General features: G+C 39.2%; 1 protein-coding gene across 2 annotated transcripts in view; it reads left to right on the forward strand.

The window, feature by feature from the left end:
• Mbl (muscleblind) overlaps window positions 1-23,689 on the forward strand; it is a 220,533-nt gene that overhangs the window by 59,165 nt on the left and 137,679 nt on the right. For both annotated transcript variants that reach the window (XM_049852287.2, XM_049852297.2), the window contains exon 2: window positions 20,595-20,636. The gene's annotated coding sequence lies outside the window, so the exon portion shown is untranslated. The remainder of the gene's footprint in view (window positions 1-20,594; window positions 20,637-23,689) is intronic.

Raw genomic sequence — 23,689 nt, forward strand, 5'->3', positions numbered from 1 at the left:
ACAAATGTTCGAAAGGATCTGTTTTGTTACGAGTTTTGAGTCTAAATACGGGCAGGTTGTTGTACGTAGTAGTTGGTGGTAGTTGAGGTAAAATCAAGCACGATTTTTAATAAATTCTCAAGGGAGCGATTAAAAGTGAAGATAGTCGAGGTGAGGAAGTGTGGCGAGGTGTAAGGCGGTGCAGCGGGAGGGGCGGAGTGCCGCGGAGGCGCAATATCGCGTTCGGTGGAGCGTGGCCGGCGTCGGCGTCGCGACATTTGCATCTTTCTAAATGAAACCATATTACCGATGTTGTGGCGCACTTATTGAACGACTTATTGTGATGATGGAGTCGCTCCGATAAAATCCCTATTGCCGCTTGCAAATGGCTCTTTTCGGTAGGTATTTAAATACGAACTCAGCCAAACGACTGCGGGCAAAAGTTATTTCTGTTAAATGAGAGGAAAAGATGTATCATTTCCAATTTAATTTAGATTTTTTACATTACTTATAGAACCTATTCTAATGCTCATTGCTTTATGAGGTCGACTTGTTTACTAGAAATTATGATTGAAAAGCTTTCGCAGCATAGGTACCTACTAGTTCTAAAAGAACAGAAATAATACTTTTATTTTTTCTAAAAAAAGAAAAGTAAGAAACTCAGTGCCTTTTGGCATTATGCCAGTAAGTTTTCAATCAAGACTAGCTTAATTGATCTTGAATTCATGAATAACTATGAAGTACTATGCTACATTGGTATGGCAACATTTAACGAGCGAAAGTTAATAATTATGTATACCTGTAAGAAGAGTTAAACAAAACTTATTTTGCACCATTTTGTAGGTAATTGAAATGATAACTACTTTGCATACCCTGAAAACAGTCGGGAGCAATTCTTTTTTAAACCCACCAATTTTCAACCTGCATTTCCGGGCATTCTCTACAAAAACGGCTCGACTTAATAAACGAAAAATACAATTTACCGAACGTTGTCAGGAATAACAAACACGGTCCCCAGTGAATGCAATGCAAAAGTTTCCAGACGATAAAATCAATTGACCTACATATGTTTAAAATGTGTATTGCCATCAACATAGCTAAACGACACCTTCAGGCACAGCGTATTCCCCACACGTATTCCATTCCTGATTCCCAACAGAAAGAAAGACGTCTTTGCAGCGAGATTCGGTGCCCGTTCCCAGCCGCAATATGTATGATAAATAAATTGCTATCCAATATCAAATGGAAGCAATACCGGTGAAATGTAAAAAGCGTTTACTCATATTACATGTATGCGTACGAATGACTCCTTTGGAGATAGGGCCAGAGGGACTCGCCGGGGCCGCGCGACCCCACCGGCCATGCTTGTTTTCACTAAATGAGATTTTTAGCGCAGCGCCATCACCTGCGTCTAAAAGGTTTCATAACATATGATCTGTGTCCAAACGAGAACTTTCACCCTTACATACGCTATGTACGTGTGCATCTTTATATCTCTGTTCACGCTTTCAGACTAACGTTTTATTACAAACAAATGAATACGACCTCAAAACTCCGCATAAAAATGTAGATAGTAGCCACCTATTTGCGTTGGAAGAGATTTATTTAATCTAGATAAGCTAAAGCAGTTACTGGTCCAGTCGGCATCAAGAATTCCCGTCAGGCGCCGATATTTGCTGGGTAAACTGGGGAGTCTATTTAGTATAAGTAAGCCTTTTTTATCTAGGCCGCGTTTAACTTGGCCAATTGTCGTACCAAATGGGGCCACAAGGAAAGTGAGCTTAGTCTGTTTGTTCGGGGCATTAGACCACGAACGAGGAAAATCACTAATAATACTGTAAACGATAGCACATAATATGTAATAGCATGTAATGTAGCTATGTATATTGCTGAAATGTGAGTATATATAAAAATGTCTCAATCCAAGAAATCGGAACAAAAAACACTCAGATACAAGGCTTGATGTCATTCCAACTTGAGGACAAATGAGACAAAGGAAATAAGAAATATTAAACGTGACTTGAATGTCAAGACGCTTTCCATACAATAGCACGGTGCCATCACACGTGGTTATATGTAAACCATACAGCCTTTATGGATATAGCGTTATTATAAAAGAAACGGCGGCCTGTAATCGGGACATTTGTAAGAAAAACTCTCCAATAATTTCCTTTTTTCTATATTCTTGTCAGCTTTCCTAATTGATATGAAAAATTCTGCAAAACAATCAAGGAAAATATCCAACGCCTGTAATAAGCTTTCTGTTTAGGTACCACCTTTCCCACACTAAGGTCGTAACTTAGATCTACATAATCAGTAACTTAATTAATACAATCTTATTAGAAACCTATAAAGATATCCTTAAACACCACAGTATCATGTAGAACAAGTATAGCAGAGAGGTTCGCGGCAGATAATGCGAGTAATGAAATAATGAGCTAAACTTAAACGAGCTGTAAAATTTATGTTTCGTGCAGCTTAAAAACAGCTCCCCGGAGATTTCCAGCTACGGAACCCAGTTAACGTTTTGCTTTCAGTTTTAGCTGCTTTTTTCCTACAACTTGAATTTAGCTTGTGGCCGTCTGTGTTTTTCCCAGTTAAAGTTTATGTTCAGCTCTCTCCCATACCAACATTTTAGAGGGAATTAGTACATAACAAGTTTTAATACAACTTAAAACTAAACTTTTACTTTTAGGAAAGTAATTACTTTTGGGTTTAGTATTAAAGCTCCCACTTCTTAGATTAATGGTTTACATTACAGAATATAACTTAAATAAATAAAGTCCACCAGTGATCTCTGGGAGTAACGAGAAACGACAGAACGTTTCATATTTCTTCTAAATAAAATCCTCCACGAGGAAACGTTTTTAAAAATAGTTTCGAAGCAAATCTAATAACAACCACGGACACTTGAAGTAGGATTGTGCTCACGTTGACCTCGCCTCAGAAAAATAAAAGTGGAGCTCTATCTAGACAGACATATAATCTAGATATCTGAGGAGGAAGCTGATTAACGTCAGCCGGAGTGTGGCGCGCGCGGCCGCCGGCCAGCCCCGGCCAGCCCCGGGCACAAACAACACGATTTATTGTTAATGGCCCATAGTCAGACATTTAACGCGATGAATTACTTACACAAACAGCAGCACTGTATTACTTATACAAATAGGATTACACACCAACTTGGATGACGCCGGGTTCATTTACTTATCGGGAATGTTTGTGGGGTCGATATCGCCAGTAAAATTGTTACGACATTTAATCAATTGTCGTGTTTGCGTAGAAACGCGAATGCTTAGCTCGCGAGATACGCTGCACCGCGCAGATTAAGCCGTAACAACACAGTGAGATTCCACGTGCTAACAAGACTTAAGAACTCGCTCGGCTGTGTCGTTCTAACTTTCTAGACGAGGAGTCAACACACAACCTAGCTCTTACCACCTTCCTGCGTACCTACCCGCGCTCAACTGCGCCGCGACCACAACAACACGAATACCGATGAAGGTGAATATTTTTTAAACGTATTAAAGTGGAGTCCCTGTCTGTCCCTCACACAATTTATGGTCCGTAAAATAGTCTGCAGAGAGGAGTCACTTCGTTCCAAACGGCACAGGACGTAGTTCCGGAAGTGAAACTTTGTGAAAATATTGTGTTGGATATTAATTGTTCGCGCAGCTCGCGCTTTCATTGTTTTGCACACATTATGTGATACCAGTATTATGAGAACGAGATACCGTAACAGAGAACGGAGCTATTATAAAATCTTTTATTCAAAAGCCTCTCACAATAAAAACCGGTCAATTTGAGCTCACCGCGTATAAAAACGCTATTCCTGTAATATTTACATTAACAACTCGCACGATATGATAAGGGTTCCGTTTTATCCTTTCAGGATCAGAACGATCCTGTAACAAAACGAATAATCTCGTTCGAACGTTAAAAATGTAAAAGTGGCATCTCTTTCCCCCTTCAATCCCGCTTTGGAAGATTAGAAAACACGTTTGAGAGAGCTCTCGAACAATTTTCCGTTTACGTAGCGGTAATTGTCTTAGAACAGGCACGAATAGCTATCTGTCGGTGGAGCGGCGGGAGCGCACTGCGGTAGCCGCAGCCTTCCTCCGCCGAAACCTCCGATACGCTACGTGCACTGAATCCTAATACCACCTGTACTGATTTTATTTTTGCCTCCCTCATTCTTGATTCAACTATCTAATAGTTATCTGCAGACGTCCGATGATTCGCTTCACTTCGGGCCAACCAAAACATTTTCCATTTTTAAACTCAATTCGGCACTGTCATACGTTTACGTGCGCAGTTTATAGCTGTTTTTATGTTTCGGTTCAAACATTTTCTTTCGTTTAAATTATGCAGAAATCAATTCGGACCAGTAAGCTGGGCCCTGGTAAATAATTCAGTGCTGATTGTAACGAGGGTCCAAGTCCGCACTAAATGTTCCCAGGGAACCATGCGGTCCACAAACTAGCTTTGTTTTCCTTATCTTGGTATAAGAATCTTCTGTTACGACGCGTCTCTATCGAATCTTTTGTGCCTTTGTCTTGATTATTCTTTATATTGGTTTTTCGATTAATACTGTATAAAAAGTTAGCGTTAACATATTCTCATCATGAAATATTTTGGGAAGCAATTACAATGATAGCGCAGTGCGCCGGTGGGTGCCTGCTCTAGATTCTGCCAGTGTCCACTGTCCACCGTACTCGCGCTGATTCAATTATTTCATTAAAATAATCTTGTCTAAAGACTACGAGGTCTGCACTCTACACTGTATAGAATAATATCATCACGAGTGTTAATCAAATTATACGATTAAGTTCTACATTTACATAATTGCGGCCAATTAGCAAGCTGAATCGGTGAGGGATTTCGTTACTAAATATAATGAGTAACATAAATTAAATGAGACGTTTCGTACTCGGTCGCGCTTAAAACAGTACAAATAGCCTTAAAATTTAATCGTTTTCTGCAAAGATTTTTCCATGAAAAGTTTTCCACTTCAAACTTTGCCACTTCGCCGAAGCCAAGTCGCGTTTAACAAAGCTTTTTTATACTTACATTTTTATATCAGGAATGGAACGTCACGCTCGGTTTCATCGGCACTCGTTCGCCCGACCGCGAAAAGAACGCATAGACCGGTAATAGGTGACGCCTTATACAATATTTCGGTCACGTTTAGAATTCCATATATTTCATCTTTTTCTACGGCCCCGAAAAATGTCATCGAATACACATTTTCCCGTAATCCTCATAAGTCTCATGGCCTCGACAACGTTCGGGACGCCGCAGCTCCCCGTCACGTGACACCTACCCCCGCCCCCCGCGCACATCGCCCCTCGCCCCGCACCCCGCGACAACAAGTTCACGCCGTGTCGTGACTCGCATTTGCAATAACACTTTGGCTGAGGTGCCGCGACGAGCCAGCCTTCAATTAGGTAATGGTCTGCCATATAAGTTGTCTCAAGACATTGAATAAAACAACGTTGTCGCTCGTGACGCCCTCACTAATTCAGCTATTAATGACTACATATACTACAATGGACGGTGCCATCGTTCACCATTCTCATTGAATCTACATTGTATGGACAAAGTTTTAATTGAGAAAAGAGTGGATATTTTGTAAAGCAGACAGATCGGGGCGCGTGTTAGGATTTAGGGTCGAATCCACCTCCTTATCGGGAACAGGTTGGAACATGCACCTTGCACCGAGCATCGTCGAAAGTTTCCGACAACAGTCCAACTAGTTTGGAAGCTTGGAAACTCCATCAGATACGTGAGCTGGAGCGATTACCTCAAGCCAACTACATAGTAGGGGCGCGGTGACATGCATCACCAATATGTTTTATATTAACATCGTGTGTTGTATTAACAACTACCTACCTGCATACCCATACATGGCTAGCTCCTTATTATAAATCCATTTAAGAAAATTTTACTCGTAATTGAGCTTTTTGTTTTTCCGTTCACCGTCGGAAGTTGCAAACACTTTGCGGTTGATTAATGTACCTGCGTTAGCTCGCAATTAATCTTTTCCAAAATAGATCAACTCTCAATAAAGATGTTCTAATTTATGAGGTCTTCAAGAGAGTCACCGACGGTTCAACTTACTATCATATTTCCTTTAATTTTATTGAGTTACCAGTTCTTCCACAGTTATGCTCACTACTTTGGCTATTGCCGGATGTGTGATAAAATTTATTTGTTCGATATTATGGACTTCGAAAACTCGTAAACGACTAGTTGTTTGTTTCTACTATTAGTTTTTTATGAAACTTCTATAAAGAAAGGCCATAAAATAAATTAGACCGTCTTAAAATACATTATTTTGTTTTTCTCATCCTCACATAGATATGAAATGATGCCATCTGCAGATTAGCCAGAAAGAAATCCAATTAGGAATTTGGAAACTTTGTACTGTCTAATAAACTTGCCATATAAAAGACAAGAATGTCCACAAAATGGTATGGTGCAGGAGTTATGACGTAATGGAATATCGATGAAGTGTCGCCTCCTTAGTTAGTGGTAACAATGGCAATATTTCAACACGTAGTGTTGTGCGGGCACTAACTAGTGAACACAGCTGGAGTTGCGGTGCAGTGACAATGTTTGGACGCCGCATCCTTGGGCGTCCGGGCCGTGCGTCGCATCCGCAATGAGGCCCGCCGGACGACGCCCGGCCGCCGCACTAATTTATAGCAACGGTTAATTACCTACAAGAATCTGAGTCAGGCCGGTCCGACAACAAAGCCGGCCACACCGGAGCCGCGTGTTTGTTGTGCGCACACCGCTAATCAATCTGATGCTATTACTGCTGGCTCTTGTCACCAGCCCCGTGCATACAAGACCCATTCAATAGATCTCTAGAATTCCTTTATTATGATTAAAGTCATAATTAATACAAAGCACCTATGCGAAATAAGGGCGGATCGAAAATTAATTAATAATTTCAAACTAAACGAATAAATTAACAGCTATATTCAATAGAAGTTTCAAAGAAAAATATATTCAAGAATTATTATTTTTCCTATTTGTGGGTTTATTCTCGTCCCTTTCAGGCGCAACTAATTAATATGCATAATGTATATCGAGCAGAATACTAGGAAAAGTTATGCTATTTACGAGACTTTGATTAAGACTTTATATTCATAAAGCACATTTAATTATTATGTAAACGAAACCTTCTTTTGAATAAAATATTAGACATGGTCTGTCAAAGGGAATTAAGCATTCTTTATTCCACGCGGTGTAAAATAATAAATTATTTGCTAAATTAAAGCAGTGGTTCTAAACAATCTGGAGGCAACGCCACATCAACTCACCTTCATTCCGCAAGGAGTGCGTATATGAACATAAAAAATGCATTTATTTCGAGGAGAGTAGTAAAATACAAACGAATGTTTTGTTTTTAGTGCTAGAGAGAGGTCTCGAGGAGGTGTTTTCGCTGTTAAATTATGCAGAAATCAATTCCTTTTTCCGGACGAGGCCCCGCTTTGCCGTCTGATAAATAATACATCTGTAATTGTAACCAGGTCTCGGACCCGGCGTGTTCGCTGCTCGGCTGCTGCGTCAGACAAACCGTCTTAGAAGATCATAATCTCTTCAATCAAATTAAAACAAGCTACGTAATTGTTGTCGACTTCTTCGTCTTAATGTTTTCTTGGCTTGTCGCCAGGGACTTTCTGGAACTTCCACTTGGCTTAAAGGAACTAGTTGTACGCTTATTAGCGAGTGTAGAATCAGTTGGTTCTTCCATGTTACTAGTTACAGGATTTACGTAATGCTTTTCTATTTGCCCTTCAATTTTGAGATTGACATTAGATATTTGGCACCGCAATTTACGCTACGAATGTTAGGAATATTGTTTTGACTAAAAAACATAAAAAAGCAACAATTTTTTTATGGATATAGAGCACTTGCTAGAATGCACTTGCTAGAACATGTTGCCAAAATTCGAAGCTACTTGACATAAAAGATTCACAGAGTAGCACCTATACGGTTGAGGGAAATTTGCCAGTACCACGGGACGTGCATCAGCTCTTAACAAGTTGCCAGCTGATACAAATTGTGGCGTTTGCGCATTACCTGGCAAACGAGCTGTTCAATATATTAGCGCGTTAAGCTGGTAATGTCTCGAGCACTTAGTCCGAGCCCTCGTTATTGATAGCTTTCCTGCTTTCCATGATACTATTTCACACAACAGTGCATCGATTATATTCCGGTCTGGTCCGTCGATGCGTTTCCTGCACTCGATATCAAAAATAGCAGCTATTTGAACCCCCTTACAGTGTAGTTTCGTTTGCTCTTCATTTGATATGCGAATAAGAGCATGGTGTATCAGTTTTGAGTACTTAGCGAGAGTTGAGGGTTTGCTGAAAGTTTGTATTGTGCTATTAACTTATTTTTAACTTAAATCTACGATCTAAGTAGAAACCGGAGACTGCGCTTGTTTCGCACTTTTATGTTTTATGAAATCTTGGTAAGTTCTATTTATTGATATTCTAAATCACAATTAATATACAAAATTAGTACTCTATTATATTTCTCAGTGCGTGACAGATGAGTCAAGGTGATTCCTTGTATTTGTTGTACCTGTACCGAAAGAACAATATACACTACCATTATGATTCACTCCAAAACTCGTTAAATCAGTACAGGCAACACTAGCTAAAGTTTGCGAGACGTCATTAATTAATCAATTATAGACGGGCACTTCGCTTAAGCTGTATTCACCGACCACAAAATAGACCCTAGACTTTCGATCCGACGAAGATTTTGCAACCAGTCTAGCTCTTAATTTAGCACTTGAGCTGTGCCGGATAAAGTCGGCCTTCATTTAACCTATTATACAATTTAAAGCAATTTGTTTTAAGTGTTTCTATAATTATAGCTGCATTTTATTGGAACAATATTGCTGCAATTATAACTCGGAGCCAGATTTTGCATTCGTACCGCTAACAAAAATAAATATAACGAGAATGTTATTTTTTGCGAAGCCGTACAAAAATAATTTCATTTTCACTTTGCAGTGTAAATAATTTCGGCAAACTTAAAATCTGTGACAAATAAAAATGCTAAAGTCCAGTTTCCAAAATGTTTTATTTGTCCGTTTCACCTGGTGAGCTCGTGCCGGTCGGAGTATTGGTGCCAATATCGAAATCCAATCAACTTGCTGTGATTGACAGCTAAAAGCTGACCGACTACGACGAATCTGTCGTATCGTATGACACGAACACATAAACCGTAGAAAAATAGTTTCTGACGAGACGAGACGTCTTCTAACTGGACTTTATACGAGCCGAGTGATTTTATTGATAACTTAATAGTTTCATAACGGGATGATATTACGGCAAATAAATAAAGGTAGGTAATAGACATAATCCCAACAGTATTAGCTTGGCGTAAAATTGTGTAAATTGATACCAGTTTTTTTAACTCATCGATTTTTAACGCAATTCTATGTACACTTGGCATCTATGTATTATGTATCTACAACAAACAATGATTTGGTGGGATTTCCATTATTTCATTATATGTGCCAATTTATTCAGGGCTGCAATCAAAAATCAGTGAAAACTGAGCCTTTAAAATACACTCATGTAACGAAATGTCATTATGAATCGTACAGGAATATCGATGAGCCGCAATTGTTATTCTGGTGCAAAGCCGACAAGGAGCGGTGCATCCACAATCTGTTTTGTACAATCACCATAACAGAGGAACCCGCTTTGTGCATTAGTCGGCCGTCCAACCCCGACCCCCGACCACTTAAGGCTTTATATTCAAGTGTTGGATCTAGTTGATGAGTTTCGGCTCAACAACTTCCCGATCTGAATATAATAATCGAGTCATCAGATTCTCAATCAGGGTACACAGTTCATAAACTTCACGCTATATCTAGCTGTTTGTTATATAAACTATGTAGGAATTTAAAGTGTATGTCGAAATAGCAGACAATCATTACAAACTGGCTATAAAAATATTATAAAAAGCGAAGATAGTAAACTCTCACTGGAGATGAAAGAAAATTATTTATATTTCGTTCTTTTAGTTTGTCTATTACTAAAAGCAAAATGGCCGTTGTATGGTAGTAGGGGCTATTGTATTGTATCCATAAACAAGGCTATAAAACACGAGTTATAATACTAGGCGTATCCTCCAGCGTGCGCTGACGAATTCAAATAAAATTGAGTCGATACGTGAATACGTGAACTACATTCGAGCCGCTGCACATACGGGTATTTCATCAATCTAGGCGGCCAAAAGTCAAAATAACAAAATTCTAGGAACGCAAATTTCATTGATCACCTGAGCCAGGGGACATTCCAGGAAACAATAGACTGCCACCCCCACCCTTTTTCCGTTGCGCGTTTTCCGGAAAAATCAGTTGAAAGTTGATCATTGATTCTTGTGCATGTATCCGTTGTCGGCTATTTACAAAATCGTTAACTTTGTGTGTTAAACTGAAGTTTTCTGTGTTTACCTAGTGAAAAGTAGCAATGGATTCGGAAAGAACAGGTATGTGATGATCTACTTGTAATAAATTTATTCAAATTTGTGTTATTTTAAAGTACTTTTAGAGGTCGAGAAATCACGTCTGAAATTATGATACTTTTTTAAAGAAATTTATGTTTACGAGGCTATTTGTTTTAGTATCCTGGTAGATCCAGCAACTTTTGTAATTTATATGTAAACTATAGACCCTCAAGTAACGAATACTAAAAAAATTTGCCGCGGAATACCGCGGATGCGCAAAACCCTAGAACATTGAATTTCACGGTCAACAAAAGCAAAATTTTTGAAAAAAAATCTTAATGTATAAAAGTAATATTTACTTGTTCCAGATATAAGTGCGTACTTCCGGAGTGAGAATAGTGACTCGTAAACCTCTTTTTAATATTATGAAAAATGAAAATTTACTCAATTTTGAAGAAAAACTATGTTTTTTGAGAGACCACCTTCTTAATAATGAAGATCAGTTAAAAACACTGAAAATCAATTTTGTTCATTTTAAATCGGAAATAACAACAAAGGTGGATTAAATCTCACAAAAAAAAGATGATTTTTTCTTGAAAAACAACGAACTTTGGCCGGAACGTACATTCGAAATTCCAGTCACAACGGCAAATCGTCCAGGTCGCCCTTGTAAATCTTTTGAGGAATCAAGCGAAAGAACCAAAAGAAGAAAAACGGAAGAGATCGGAACGGAAGGGATAATATTGATGTAATTAAGTTGAAAATATGAAAAATATGCTGAAGAATCTGCTTGTTTATACATAAAACTCTACCCATGGCACCCAATGACACCCACACTGCACAAAGTACTTGTACACGGGTCAGATATAATAAAATGCATTGTTACCTACAGGACAACAGTCTGAGGAAGCAGCAGAGGCACGGAACAAACATTTTATGACGTACAGACAGGATTACTGAAGGAAATTCTCTAGAGTTCTGTAATAGACATATTTTAAATAGGCTTCTTTTAAGCTCAGATCCATTTCTTAGTGCCTCAAGGATAATAAAGAAAAGAAGATGTATTCGTTTCTGCCTGAAACATTAATCATGCTTCTGTCTGGTATATACCAAACCCAACAGAATCAGAAAGTTAGAACGAGGAGTTGAATTAATTTGAAAAAATTGTATTGTTATTGGTAAATTAATTAAGTAATGTATGAATATATAAATAGTAATGGTTGTATATATAAGCGTATGTAAGTTTATGTCAATATATAGTCTAATGTAGATAAGTGTACGTAAGAGTATGTAAATATATAGCCTATTTTCAGTTTTTTTTTTTTTAATTTGTGTTTTATTGCTTTTTTAATGAAATTATAAAAGTTATTACCCGTATATATTACACATATATTATTTCCATCATTTAAAACAAGAAAAGCCACACAAATATTTTTGGCCGCCTAGATTGATGAAATACCCGTATGTGCGCTGTGCCGGGTTCAGCTTATAACTAAATAACCTCGTCACCGAGAAGATAACGAACTATCAATTAAACTCGTGTATGTGTGCCGAATATGAAAGTAATGTCATTTTTTTCATCAGCACTATCCGAGCCACAGGGGAACACAGCTTTGTTAATTAAAATGCCTCACCTAACACAACCCTCTCAGTATACCTACTATAACCCAAATAATAAAGGAAAATAGGAACAACGAGTGATATAGTATTATGAAATCCAAGAACTTTTGTATGTATAAATAACGCCAACCCATAAAGTGGAACATGGCATCATTCCAAAATATAACAAGTGAAATATCCTAATACTGGTACCTACAACGATGGCAACATTATGAGGAAACGAGAACCCTTTTTCCAATAAGTATGATCGAACGGCGGAGTTTCTCGTCGGAGCTGGGAATTCTTGGGCAGTTGAAAACAAGTTGGGGCAGCCCTGGCCGCGGCGGCAATATCGCCAAGTTGGCCGGCCGCAGCTGGCATGCGCCGCAATGTCTCAATAATCCTCAAGGTACCCTCCTAATCGACTCTTCCTTAGTTCGACGCAAGTGTGACTAACTGATTAATTCTGCGACTCGGTGTACGTGCCCGGTCTGTCTTCGGCCATTATTGTTTGCCCTACACTTTCGTCCGCTCGTGTCCCATTATTGAACGATATTTGGACTATTATTGGCGGAGTCGTACGGAGCCTTCTATTTATATGTTATCGAAGGGCGGCCATTACATGCTACGGCATATAGTTTGGGATTGTAATTGCTGCTATTTTGTTAGATTGAATCCGATTTCGTTCGCTTAGTTTTAATGGTTTGTTCTTGTTTCGTTATTGCGAGATGTTAGGCGTATTACCGGTCCGCACAGACTCGCGCGAGCGACGGTTTTGCTTGGCGTATTAATTAACTAGAGCGTTTAATCGTAATTCCTTGCACTCGCTTGAATTCTTGTTGCACTAAGATTAATTATCGTTTCCGTCTTTGTTGGTACTTACAGTGTTGCAAATATTAGTGCATAGTCTGCTATTTATAGCAGATATGTTGCGTGTAGCGCGTTCGCAGGGATGCTAACGTTTGTAGTTTGAAAATAGACGCAATTACTGTTCCACTTTGCCGCTGCCTACGTATTAATGTTTACCAAATCAACAGTCAACTATGTCACCTTTATTAATAATTTAATGCTCTACTAATTTAGCAACCAATACATAATTGCGCTGGCAAAGAGCTCAGTCGGGGGACAGCATAATAGCAACATATGATGTTATAAATTAAAACATCACTGCTGGTTAATGTAATGGCACCGGAGGACCACTGCTTATATTAATGACCAGAAAGTTGTTATTTTAATGCGACGTTAATGGCTGCTAAAACTATGATCATTTTACGATTAATTTATATGACATTTATTAGTAATTTACTTCTCTCCAGAGAGATATATCTTTGATAGAACATAACTTTGATGGTTGTTCATTAACCAATAGTTATTCAACAATATTCACTATAAATCGTGTTATTGATGAGCAGTAATATTCACTTGTGTTCTCCTGAATTGGCTAGGTTGTGTAGTTTCACGTCATTATGACTCACATCTGCCAACACTGAGCCAAAATCATAATTGCACCCCCACAAATATAATATGTATATGTACCAAGAAATGTAGAGAATAAGATTTATAGATAGTAATTTAAAATAATAATTTATTTGTGATTATAATATTAGGAACTTTAATATTCACTACATAAAAGATCCTACGGACCAGATATAATAACATCAGGTTTTAAATAAACTTATCAAGGAAAATAACATCCTAGCACAAAGTCGATTAGCCAAAGGCCCCACTATAAATTCTAATTTAAAATATCGTTGAAAGTGAATCGATCGTACAGTAACAGTAGAACAGAGCCAGTAAATAAGTGAAGGCTAAAGGCAAATCCGTTCTCGGCAGCCATTATTGAGAGCTACCTCGAGCTATTAAACATCTGTTGTTGTTAACTCTTTGCCTCTGTTAATTGGTATATTCTTGATTCCCTGAGCTTTTTCCGATAAAACGTAGATTGCTCCACTTGTTGGGCCCGGAGGGGGACATTTGTGAGGTGGTAAGAGGGGGGCGTTAGATAAAACGAGGGTATATCGCCAATAACTCGCTCCATTGTTTGTTGGCGGCTGACTTAATAAGTTCGCCAAATTTATTATGATTTGTAGGCTCCCTCGTCGTCTTATTACGAGGCTTTTAACATACTCTAGTCGTATAGTGTCTTACTGCGAACAATATGGAACCACCAATTTGTTCTTTTACAGCCATCTTAAAAAAGGACAACCCAATTTCTGTTTTCTAGTGCTCGAAATTACCGCACGAACTAAAGAATGTTTTATGTTCTTCGTCAATGAAAATATTCAGTAGCTTGCTAGTGAGCTAGAAGTTTATGAGTATACCAACTTATTTCTAGAAAGAGATAAATCCAGACAATATATTGTTATATATTCTTACTCGTGTTATTAACAATACCTGAAAAGCCAATAACATTATCCGAACCACACTAGACTGAGCAAACATTAATCGAAACTATTTTCTTGCGCACCCTAAGGGAATTATGAGGCGAAAGAATTAATAAAAATAAGTAGCCATCACGGCGGTGATTTATCCTTGATTGATTTACAACATAAACTTGTGGCACACTTGACATCCATCATCCAAATTAATGGAAGTCGATCGGACGGATCCGTAGACATTTGAAAAATTGATGTTGTTCATAATTTACTGTGAAATAATAATGTGTCGCTAAGTGTTATTGTGCGTACCTACTGATTTACAATTTTGTAGAATGACATTTGATGTGCTGAATTTATTATTCTTGTCCATTCTCATTTTTTACGTCAAATTAACTAATTTGTAGTAAAAGACGTACATACAGCAAATATCTTAAATACTGTCATACCTATATTTGTAAAAGCTAGTTTTTTTTTTCTAAAAACCAAAGGGTCATCTTCTTCTAATTTGAGACTACACTTTGTCAGCCCAATATGACAAGTCAGAGAAAGGGATAACTGAATAAAGGGCACTGTAAGCCACGTCAATTTTAATTCCGATTTAATAATTAAGGCAAAATCATATTCTCGTACATTAAAAGTATTCTGTGAGCAGTTATGTTAGTCATGAACCAATACAAAATACTTCAATAAGTACGTTTGCGGAATTAATAAAAAAAAAACTACAGATTAGAGAGTCCTATAACAAAGAATTGATTACCACTTACTACTAATCCTAAATGTGATTGCAGGTACTTAAAAACTAATTTCCCATACTTAAATTAATCGAGAAATCATATAAAAGTCGATAATAGCGTCGCGTACAAAAATGGATTTTATGATAGAAGATGACAGTGCACTACTGTGGATTACGGACATTTACGGCTAAGTGTACAGGCTTCGCTTACACCATACATGGCGATGCTATTAATTTTACTTTGTGTAAATTGAAATGTCGTTTATAGGATAAGAAAGGTTATTTTATAAAATCAATTAGTCAGTAAAAGTTTTATTGACTAATTAAATAATAGTGATACTTATAATTTAACTAAAAAGTGAAAACAGTAAACACAAAATAAAACTTATCAAGAATACTTAATAGTAACTAAACGACTGTAAACGCACACGCTAGTAACAGCACGTGGGAAGACGTACCGGCACGCGGCCATTCGGGCGACAGCCAGTGTCTCACAGGTTGTGGGCAGAATCCGACGTCTTGGCCTCGAGGTGGCCCTGCACAAGTCTGAGGCCCTTTGTTTCCATGGGCCGAGGAAGAAGCCACCTTCGGGGTCCAGCATAGTGGTAGGAGGGGTCACCATCGCTGTCGAGTCGACAATGAAATACCTCGGACTCGTTCTCGACAGTCGATGGGACTTCGGGCCGCACTTTCAGCGGCTAACCCCTCGTTTGATGGCCGCGGCTTCAGCGCTCTCGCGCTTGCTACCCAATCTCAGGGGGCCCAACAACTCCTGCCGGAGGCTCTATATGGGGGTCGTGAGGGCGATGGCGCTGTACGCCGCGCCAGTGTGGGCGAACACCCTGGCGGCCCGCAACCGCGCAGCGCTACGAAGACCACAGCGAGCGATGGCCATCAGGGTCATAAGGGGTTACCGAACGATCTCGTTCGAAGCGGCATGTCTCCTAGCCGGATCTCCGCCGTGGGACATGGATGGAAGAGTCCTCGCGTCACTCTATACATGGCGCGAGGAAGCGGTGGGGCGGGGCGAGCGTCTCGCACCTCGACAAGTTGAGGCGCATAGGGCTGAGCTCCGCCAAGTGTTAATGGCGGAGTGGGAGCAGAGGCTTGCACGACCCACGGCAGGCCACGCCGTTATCGCGGCGATAAGGCCCGTAATGAAGGAGTGGCTGGAGAGAAGCCACGGCGCCCTCAGCTTCCGGCTGACACAGGTTCTCACCGGACATGGTTGTTTCGGAAAGTTCCTGTGTCGCATAGGCCGGGAGCCCACGCCCGAATGCCACCATTGTGGCACCGGCAACGAAGATTCGGCGTTGCATACGTTGGCGGAGTGCCCAGCATGGGCAACGCAGCGCCGTGATTTAACTGCAGTACTGGATGCTGCGGGAAATCTTTCGCTGCCGGCCGTCGTGTCTTGCATGGTCAGCAGCGAAGAAGAGTGGAACGCCGTCGCCTCCTTTTGAGAGGAAGTGATGGTTTTAAAGGAGGCGGCGGAAAGGGTGAGAGAATCTGCTACCTCTCTCCCCACCCGCAGCAGACGTAGGGGGCGTCGCAGGGTGGCTGAACTCCGGCCACCATAGGGCGCGGCCTGCGGACGACAGACTAGGGGCGTCTGTCGTCCGATCAGAAACAGGCCTCGAGACGGTGGCGTTGTGTTGCGCGCGCCTCTCTCAGTGGAGTTACTGTGGCCGCTGGGTGACGGCCACAGAGGGTGACGGGGCCCGCCTTCCAACATCTGGCGGGCCAATACCTGTCGGGGGTGCGGAAGAATGCTTTGGCGATACCCGTGCCCTCGACAACAGGTAATTGAAGGCAACACCAGGTAGGGTTTTTAGCCGGTAAGAGTCCGGCACACCCCTCCACCTGCCCCAGGTGGAGTACAGTCCATGAGGATTTTCCCCCCTGACAAAAAAAACTGTAAACGCAAAGATCGGTTTAATTGTAAAATTCCAACACTTGCACACTTGTAAACGCAGCTCCGAACAGTTTTCGCTGCGCGCCCACTGTGCACCAGGTATTAAATGACTTTCAAGAAAGCCAATAAATAAAATTGAGTGCACTTCGTCGGTCGCCGTCATTAACGGGTGTCTGTCGAAACGCGGCGACACGCTCATAAATCATTACTAATAATACCACTGCCATAGATTCACTAACTGACGGATACGCCCGTCTGCTCTGAACTTCGGTTTTGAGTGACAACTGAAAAATATACCGCGAGAGACATTTTGGAGTCGGGAAAGAATCTCACAGGTGGAATTGATATTGATGATGTACTTTTAGTTTACTTAGTATCTGGAACTAATATTTGACTTAGGAGCCTATTTTCAGTGATTGCAATGCTTATTGAAAACACGAGAAAATGTTATCAAAATAACTTGATTAAAAAACGAAAACTGTAAAATGCCAGACGTAAAGCAACAACAAAAATAAAACCAACAATAAACTAATTGACTTAACCGTTCAAAATTTCGTTTCGCTGCAGAGCTGCGGAGCGTGACACTACATACAAATTAACCCAGGAATACTCATTACAAATTACTAATTTGTCATCAGTCACCCTGAACCGCGAATCGACCTCGTCACGATTCGCACGGCGACCTATTTGTTATAATTACGTTAAATAAACAAAATATTACGAACCATTTAACACTGTCACCGTAAACGAACGACGCGGCCCATCTTAAATACGTACATCCATGTTATTCCTATGAAACTGCAGATTTATATAACACCTGGTTTCTAAAATCAACTCGAGCCGTTGGCATTGGGAATGATACAAAAATATAAACTACTCGATGCTGTAATTTTGTAGCAAAAATAAATTGCTTACATCAAAATTATTTCTGATTCAAATTATAATTTACAGTGTGCAGATCAACGAAAAGCGCTTTTACAAGTGATAATCGTACAATAGTGTAACAAACGCACTAGATTTAATAAATAAAATAGAGTAAATGTATAATCTACCAAATGTTTGAAAGTTGTCATATTACGGTATCTACACTGTTGCTAAAACTGTGAATCATTTTAATGTGAAATGTGTACCGTATTTAATACGGTTTATATCACAATTAAATATTAATATTTAACTGAGAAATAAATGAGTAACATAACGTTATTTTAAAATTAATAAAATGTAATAAATGAGAGTTTTGACTATCATGTAGTTAGCAACCATTTGGTTAATGAAAAAATGTACCTTAAGTCTCCAAAGCGAAGACAATTACTAACAATACAATTACGATACGAGTTTCATTTTAGAAAAATACACAATTACACACGTATTTCCTAAACTACCTATAGATCAAACCTACGTAGCCAGGTTCAAAATCACATTCCAGCTAAGGTACCAGTGCACCTGTATCAAAGAGTGGTAGTATTTCGTATTTTAAAGTAATTAGCTGTAACTTTGTTGTCCTGAGCAACGTAATTAAGATAATTCAGTAGTGTGACGCAGGGAGCGGGACGCGGGCCGGCGGTCTAATTGAATCCAACAACATTGGAGTATAACTCCGACTGCAGCGAAACTCTTTCACTGAATCAAAATGATAGCACAACTCGCTTTAATCGAGTTCCACTTGATAGTGATACGTGAAGAATATTAATTCAAGAATAGTATGTGAATGTACATTGAAATCAGCTCGCCGAATGCTGCTGTTACTAAATGCAGTAACTAAGAGTGCACGTTTAGTAGAGAAACCAGTGGTGGATCTACCGTAGTGTTTATTGTGGGTTTATACAGCCTATACATATACCTTATGTAGGTATCTGAATTTAACGATACATTGTGAATTTCAAACATATCGGATGGATGTCCCCACAACCATTTTTTTTTGTGGACCCGCTACTGATAGAAACCCCGTTTTCTCAATTACTTTCAAAGCAGAAGTCGTCACAATAAGCCGAGGCTAAGCCGTAGTTAAACACAGAAAACAGTTGTGTATAGACATAATCAAAGTTCCAGAAGTGTACCGGCCAATAAAGCTGGCCAAAAGCAATCGGTCGCCTCTATACGGCACAATACTCTGTGCCACTCCATTCCCACTGTTCTCTCCGTTCACCGAGGAACGAGTGCAATTTCCCGCGTTCCGTATCGCGGGCGACGTACAAAAATTGCTTTTCTGAACGTGAAAATATAGAGAAAAAAAGCTGGTGCCATGCAAATTTTTGTAAAGTCATTCGAAGGCGTGCGTTTGTATTTCTCGGGTGAGGGTAAAGAAGGCGAACGATTGTCGCGGGGAATTCCTTTATTTTGTAAGAGGGATATTGCGCGTCGCATGCAGGCGACTCGGTCTAGCAGCTGCCGCCTGCGCCCGAACGAGCGTTGTTTACCGGCGGCGACCGGCAATACGCCCGCATCCAACTCCGATGCACCGCCGCTCCGACAAACCGCTCTTATTAAACACGACTATCCGTGATTACACGCTAGAATCGCTCGCTCATAATCGACTCTTGCCAGGCTCACTTAATGTTCAGCAGTAAATCACGCCGGTGACACAAAAGAATTCGGCGTGTTTATCTGCAAAAGTTGTTTTCCTGAGTAGGCCCAGGTCTCGGGCGGCGGGTCAGGGCTCGATTTGCTCGTAAATACAAATAAATAGGATACCGTCTGAATCTCATTGCCCGATGCTTATCATATTTTATGGTTTCGTAAACTAGCGTACAAATGTTGCAATAAGAATGTATTGTTTCATTTGTTTCTTCGTAGACATCTTATATGTATGTATCTACCTAGTTTATTTTTTATTACTAGACTACAGACTCAATGTCATTAGAAAGGCGAAATATTTTAAAGTATAAATATGATAGAAATAACGGAACCAATAGTATTTTCCGTTTTTTCGTAACGTTGTTTATAAATCCGACTATCCGAGAATACTATATTACTACAGCTATAATTATCGTGATGGCTGGCTGTTTTCAGTAGAGAATCCCAACACAATTTAAAATTTCGATACAGTGGAATTTCAATGTCAATTTCCATTTGGTCGGTTACATTTACATAACCCTGAGGGAAAAACTAACAATCAAACTATAATCTACTTTAGTATTTTCTGTAACATATCTTCTAGTTTAAGTATTTACTTACACAACTAATAAATAATGAGAATAGTTATTGATAAACGACTATAATAGCTCCATCCATATATCCTATTTATATTGTTATTCTAGGACCTTCTAAGAAATCAGTTAGAGATGTTATGATGGGAAGACTTTGATAATCTTTTAGAAATGAAATGTCTATCTGATATCTATGGCTTAATTATAAGATAAAATGTATGTTTAGGGTAGGTATACACCCCCGATTCGACATATCGATAAATGATAATGATATTCAACGACATTGTCTCCAATCCCCAACGTTGAAGATTTTCTCTCTTCTACGAAAACTAAATAAGCTGACTATAAAATTTTGTTTTCAGGTTACGTTGCCGCCTTGTAGCCAGGAGATAATTTGCGAAAAGGTAAGTCCTCATAAGCATCTATTTGTATTCACGAGCATGGGAACTATTTCTCGGCGGGAACCGTTGCCTCTCGAAGCTTTTGATCCTTTTTAACGGCGAATATCAAATGAGAATCTAACAGAAAAATATTGTAAAAATGTTCATTGTAACGCAGCTACACAATAAGCAAAAAAAGTAAAACGCTGACAATCGATGTGAGGTATCAAAGATACGTTTTTCGAGACATCTTTGAACTCTGTTCCTAATGCGATTCTAATGCTTTGTTCGAGGAAACAATAAAATTTAAGTGTAATGTTCTCGATTCATTTGAATATACAAAAAAGCTTGTTCTCTTGTTTGTGTACCGAGTTATTTGACAGTAGCTTCGGAAATAAAAAGCGCAAAGTACACAGATTTTCATTCGGCAAAAAATCAGTAGAAAATAAGCAACATCTCGGTTCAGTTTACGAGTTTCATCGAGCTCGCTTTCGTCTTCCTATTTCGTGGTGGAATAGCCCTAATAACATGCCACAACTCATTCTGATTTATACCGTCTCGTTATAATTGTGCGCTTCGCTGGCGCGCCGCTATTGCCTGCTGTTGCAATTTTCATGCAACCGATTCGCGAGAATGGATTTATTCTTTCTGGCAATTTGCTCGTAACTCCCTAGCCTGCTATTGCTCGAGATAATTTAATTTTGAAACAGCTAGGCGGCTAATGGAGCTTTTGTACTTAATTCACCTATTCTAGACTTTATCACTGAATTGGCTTCTTTGTAACAGTTTGGAGAGATACGCAAATATGCAGATAGTGAATCATTAAATAAAAGCCGTTCGAGAAAAAAGCGTATTATGTAAATGGAGCGGATTCTGGGTTAATATCAGCACGGGTAATTTCCAGTCATGTTAACGGGCGCTCAGAAATCGTGCGAAGGACGTCTTAAAATAGTATACCTATTTATTACAACATGAATCAGTGTGTGTTCCAAAGAAACTGTTATGCGGCGTATACATATAAATAAACGAAATAGTCAGACATTTACAACTCAACACAGACTTATAAAAATATTAATTGCGCGAGCGTAACTTAAATATCAAAGTTGGGCAGTTTCGTCGGACTCGTTCACATTGATGGCCGCGCCGTAAACTAGACTAACTCTCGGTTTAACGCATCAAAACTTCCTCTGTTCCTTGTGATTACGAGCGCTCCTACAATACAATCAATCGTCAACTTTTATTTGACTTATCTTGTAAATAAAAAACAAGTAAACAAACATTGAGTTTCGGATTTCGTGGATGTCGGTACAAAGTTTGAAGGTGAGCCGACGACCGTCTCCCTAATAGAGAAGAAAAATACGTTAATGTACCCTCAGATCCCGAAGACAAATAAACTGAGGCGGACAGGGACGAAATAAAAGCGGGGAGGCACCGAGATAAATAACAATGATCTTGCGGAGCGAGCCGAGCGAAGCGGCGGCGACGGCGACCACTATCCACCAGCCGCTGTCACACTACTTACACTTATCCCTTTTTATTAGACTAGCTTACAAATCATTTAATACCGTCTAATAAAAGTAAATCACAAGAGTAATGCCACGAGCCATATTACTGCTACATACCATGTATTAGTCTAGATACATTTATCATAGATTATCCTGATCAAACAATGTCTATATTACGTATAAACAAGAAAAATACGTATATAAAATAAGTGAAGTAAGTATTCGGAACAAATGGTAGGAAACTTAACCCTACAATGAAATGGATAGATCCACGATCCAATGCTCTGCTGTACGAAACAATACCCACCGCTTGTCAGTTGCGGAAGTGTCGGATGTTACAGGGTTGACAGTTTGTGCATCTTTCATTTTAGACATTCATATTAACACAGCTTTACACTATGAATAATTAACGGAGTGTTTCAATTTTATTTTATTTCATTAAGTTCAGAATTTGACATTGCATAATGCACCTAATTACTATTATACAAAGGTACCTACTTATTTTAAAATCTGTACAGGTTAAACTAGAGCATGCATTTTAACTGACTACAAATATCCAAATATAAAACGATATCAACCGCTCTAAAGGCTGTATTTGTGAAAAATAAAATTTTCAATTCTAATACTGCTGTAACTTCGCGACAATTTAATGTCATTAAAAATTAAAATTATCAAATGTAAGTTGAATAATTCCGACCCTTCCTCAACCCTGCGCCGAGCGGAGAGGATTCCGCGAAATCTTTTTGTCTGCGTCAAGCCGGCGGCTTGTCATAATCTTCTTCCTCAAAACAATGTCAGTTTTAATTAAAATACTTTAAAATAATAAAACTTAGAATAAAAGAGAACAAAATCAAGCCAATTGTACGCAGCCTTTATCACTGGAACCGGGAAATATACATTTGTAAAATCCGTTCGTTTCATTACTGACATTTATGAATATGAACATAAAATCTTTTGTTACTATAACAAGTTCGAAATGGTTACATGATTATAAATTCAATGGCATGTGATTATCGTTCACAGAGAGTTTGTTGTGAAAACAATTAATAGTACCTAGTATAACATCTGTTTAATGGGCACCTACGCAAATTGGTACTTAAATAACAGTGTTATTTTTAGTTGGGTTGAAATGAACACAGCTTGTGTTATTTCGGCCGAGTACGTCTGATCGTGAGCGGTCGGGATGCCCGAATGACGATTAGGCTCATAAGTCAAACTGTCAATAGGGACGGGACCGTCGACTTGTTTATCGATAATTAGCTTCCTGCGCCCGCATATTCGATAACTGCGTAACTGCGGCTAGAGTTGTGATTTCTGACCGTCACTGAAATTACTTACTAATCAAATTAACTTGTAGCTGTGACAACTTTATAGCTTGTTTCTTCATTAATTTGGTTGTTGCTAAAGTATAACGTTAATGATTCCTATGAGTACCTATCTACATGGTTAAAAATAGTTGATTAAAGTTAAATTATAAAGGTCATCAAAACCACCTAACTTTCATGCATTGAATGGTAGCTAACACAAGCCCAACATTTTACCAAATTCCAATTAATAAAATACCTTACCCAC

This window comes from Helicoverpa armigera, chromosome 6 (assembly GCF_030705265.1).
Source record: "Helicoverpa armigera isolate CAAS_96S chromosome 6, ASM3070526v1, whole genome shotgun sequence".
Taxonomy (NCBI): domain Eukaryota; kingdom Metazoa; phylum Arthropoda; class Insecta; order Lepidoptera; family Noctuidae; genus Helicoverpa; species Helicoverpa armigera.